A 4,344-nucleotide genomic window follows, 5' to 3' on the forward strand; every position below is an offset into this window, starting at 1 on the left:
CTAAATATTAATATTTTAAAAATTTTATCTTGTCTCCTTGGTACCTGAAATACCTTATTATGTCTCACTTGACTTCCGAATCGCCTTTTATCTCACCAATTCTCCTCCGATAAAATTATTATTATTTTATTGTTATTTTCTCACTTGCGAAATATTTTATCCTAAACTACTCCTTTCGTCTCTTATCACTTTTAAACATTTTAATTGACCTCAATTTGCATTCGCTCAACTTTATTTATCACTATATCAAAGTATGGGGTATTTCATCAAATGTGGAAGAAAAGGTGTACTTGTAAAAGGAAAATAGAGCTCTGTAGATAGGTCCTAGAATAATTATGTTCTTAGGGTGATTTGGGACACATTATTATCTTTTATCCTATCTTGACCCTAGCCATACATTACAAGCTTTATAAAGTTCTATTGATCCCTAGCTTTGTATTAGTCACATCAGTGGAAAGAGAGATGAAAAGTAAACCTATGAAAATCTAGTACTAATTTGATATTTATGTTGGCATAAACTCATCCAAATATCATGATATTCTTGGTAAAAGATTTCACACACACACAGAAATCCATTCGAGAATGTACTTGCATTAGAATTGAAATATGAATTTAAACGAGGCCTATATTTTTCCTTAAGTTAATGATTGATAGACATACTTTTGAGAAAATTATGGGGAATCATTGAGTTCGTATACTTTATCTCTAGTAGTAGTAGTAGTAGTAACTATATTTATTTTAGTTTTCATTAACTGAATTTGATTTTCGTAAGTTAGTTCTTTTCTATATTTTGCTCGAGGACTAGCAAAATATTAATAATATATCAAAATTTAGCTTTTTTTCAATGGATTTATGTATATTTCTAATGGAAATTCTGTAGGAATTCTTCGACGGAGTTCAGACAGATTTCGACAAAAAGTATTTCCAACAACATTTTTAGAGACAGAATTTCCAACGAAAAATTCTGTCAAAAAAACATTTCAAACGGAAACTTGACTATTTCCTACGGAAAATTCCGTCAGAAAAAGTCTATTTTTTCGTAGTGTATTATCCTTAGTCATCCCTTTTTAGCCTAATTTTTTTCCTTTTCTTTGTTAAACACATAGCTAATTAACCTTAGTCTTTGAATAACTTCCACTTTAACACCCATCACTTCTATGTACATAGATCATTTTAAGGAGTGTAATTGAGCTAAGCAATGAAGAAAAAAGGTAGAAAAGGTGAAGTTGTTGAGAAAAATACTCAAAAGTTTTGTTCACCCCACTACCTAACATAAAAGGAAATAAGTTTGGGGGTGTTAAACTGTGAATGAAAAAGAAATGAAAAAGAAGAAGAAAAAGATTAAAAATAAAAAAAAATTGAATAAAGTGTTTAATGAAGGAAAAAGGTTGAAGAAAAGGGAAAATAGGTAATTAGGAGAAGTGAAAAAATAAAGCTTACTATAGGTTCTAGAATGGTTATATGCTTAGGGTGATTTGAGTTACATATTTTCATAAATCCTACCTTGACCCTGGCCATACGTTATAAGCTTGATAGAGTCTTAAGGATCCTTGAGTAAGTGTTAGTCTACATTAATGAAAAGAGAGATGAAAAGTAAACTTATGAAATTCGTGACTAATTTGAATTTTGCACAAGCATAAACCTATCCGAATGGCATGATATTTATTGCAAGAAACTACGTACACTCATGGGAATCCATTTGAGCACATGCTTTCAATTGAATTGAAATGTAAACTTGGATAATATTTATGCTTGCTTTGAGTTGAGGAAATAAGATAACTTACAAGGAAATTTAATGTGATCTTGGATTTGGTACAACCAACTTGTAGTAGATGTTTTCAACTTTCATGTTTCTTTCTTTATTTTATGTTTTGCTCAAAGACTGGCAAAATATTAAGTTTGGGGGTGTGATAACTCTTTTATATAGAGTTATCTTGCACATTTTTTAGGCATAAAAATAGCTAAGTCATTGTGTTTTTAAATTGATTTTAGGTAGTTTTCATGTTTTTCATTAATAAGTTTAATGCATGTTGAATCATTTTTATTTCAAGTAATTTTAGTTCAATGTCATATTAAAAGTCCTAATTTGAGCCATCACTGATTTAGTTCTTTGTTTTTAAGGGTTTTCAAGTGCATAAAGTTTAATGAATGATGAACCATTCAAGGGTAGCTAGGTGCAGACTCTCACCAAACATGTTGCAGTATCTTGAGCATAACTTGGGATTAAGAAGTCCAATAAACATGATTCTTGAACCATTGGAAAGCTAAGAAGCAGAGTTACAACTGTCATGTTCAGCCTTGAAGTAGGAGAAAATCGCATCTCAAGGGAAGATACTACAATAGATTTTGCACAGTGGCAACATGAAGGAGCTAGCGCCTAGCGCCGCAACTTCGAGATGCCAATGCTTCCATACAAATTCCAGAGAGCTGCCTAGGCACTAGCACATGACTTAAAAAACTACAACTTTCGATTTTTTATCTTAAGGCTTTTAAAGGGACGTATAAATAGGACTTTTTGAGCAGAGAAAAAGGGGCTAGAGTAGAAAAGATTTTCAAAGCAAAAAGAGGGATTCTACAAAAGAAGAAAGGAGGGGAAATCAAAGGAGATTTAGTTTCGAAAGCTGCAACAAATCATTTCTCTCACTAGTTTTTCCTTTCTTTCTCTATCTTTTGCTGTAGCAATGATTTATTTTTTGGAAATATTCAACTTTGTGGTAACTGTGATGAACTAAATAGCTTTTATCTAGGATTTTGGTGGATTTCTACATGTAACTTGAATTATTTGTTGCTTTTTTACTTATTTTGAATGAGTATATTGATGTTTATTCAAATATGAATTTATTGACTATTGATTGCTTGATCACCAATTGAATGGTTGTGGTGTCTAAATGAGACTTGACAAAGTTAGTTTAGATTAGACCTAGGCTTGGATACTATGTCTTCATATCACTTAGCAATTAAGTGCCTTGTTTAGCAACTAGAGTAGACATACGCTTAGATACCACATATAGTCTAAGTAGAAATTGTGCTTAAAGAACCTAATTTAATTGAATCCTATAGACATATAGAGACCCAATTAATCTAAGCAATTGTATAAATACCTAGACATAGTTTTGCACATGTTTTAGGATTCTAAACTAGCATCAACCTTCATTGAATTAAGTAATTAGAGAAATAACAATCTAAGTGAAATGTTGAATGAAACCATAATCCTAAACTTTTAAAATACAGCTTCCAGATTATTTTACCTTGCATTTCTTTAATTAGCTTAATCAATTAGTTTGTTTTAAATCATGTTCCATACTTTGGTTAGCTTGGATAAGGTTAGCTTGATCGAATTTTAGTACTTAGTGAAGAATTATAGCCAACTCCTCATGAGATCGACTCTTGTACTTATCACTTTATTACTTATTAACATTAAGTGCACTTGTGTGTTAGTTTAAATTCATATAGGATTTAAGCTCGTAACAAGTTGCCTATCAAATTGAGATCATAGATGTTAATAAGCATGGGAAGCATGCCAAACTATGGATAAATGTTATTATGGATATTAATGAAATATATATATACTTGATGATGCGGCATAAATTTAATTACTATTTTACCCTTCTTATTTTTTCTTTCCCATTTTTTCCTTTCTTTCTCTTCTTTTTTTTTTTTTAGTTTTTCCCTTTAAGATTTTCTCTCTCAAAAGTCGACCATCTTTTCTAGAATCTGACTTAAGGCCATTGCCAACGCCACCATCTCAAGCCATTGGACAATTGACCATCGCCACTCGTCGGTGACCAAAAAATCCAAAATCCTATTTAGCCTCTTTTTCAACCTTTGGTAATTAGGTGGTATAAGAAAAATGACTCACTTTGCAAATCCAAAATCGGCTAAAGCACAACCCCCAACACAAACAACTAAAACCACAAGCACTTAAATGTTACATAGATAGCATTGAGAAATTTTAACAAAAGTCTTGTGAAGCCAGAAATAGAGATGGAGAAAAAGATGGGCAACAACAACAACAGTCATTTCAAAGGAAATGAAGACATGGGTGTTGCAATTCTTAACAAAGTGATAAAAATAAAACACGAATCAAAGCAAAAGCCTTTTAGATAACCTAATATGAGACTTGTTTGTTAGAAGTAAGCGTAAAGTAAAACTACCAAGAAGGTGGGTTAATTGGTTGCTTAGTAAAAATTCCCTCTTTTTCAAAAATTAGCTCAACTATGAAAGAATGAAATAATAAAATAGAGTATAAATTGAACACGCAAAGAGTAAAAAAAATAAAAAATAATCAAAGTATTTTAAAGAGATTCGGCCTTCCAATGCCTACGTTCTCTCCCATGATAGCAT

Source organism: Theobroma cacao, chromosome 9, assembly GCF_000208745.1.
Source record: "Theobroma cacao cultivar B97-61/B2 chromosome 9, Criollo_cocoa_genome_V2, whole genome shotgun sequence".
In the NCBI taxonomy this organism is placed as follows: Eukaryota; Viridiplantae; Streptophyta; class Magnoliopsida; order Malvales; family Malvaceae; genus Theobroma; species Theobroma cacao.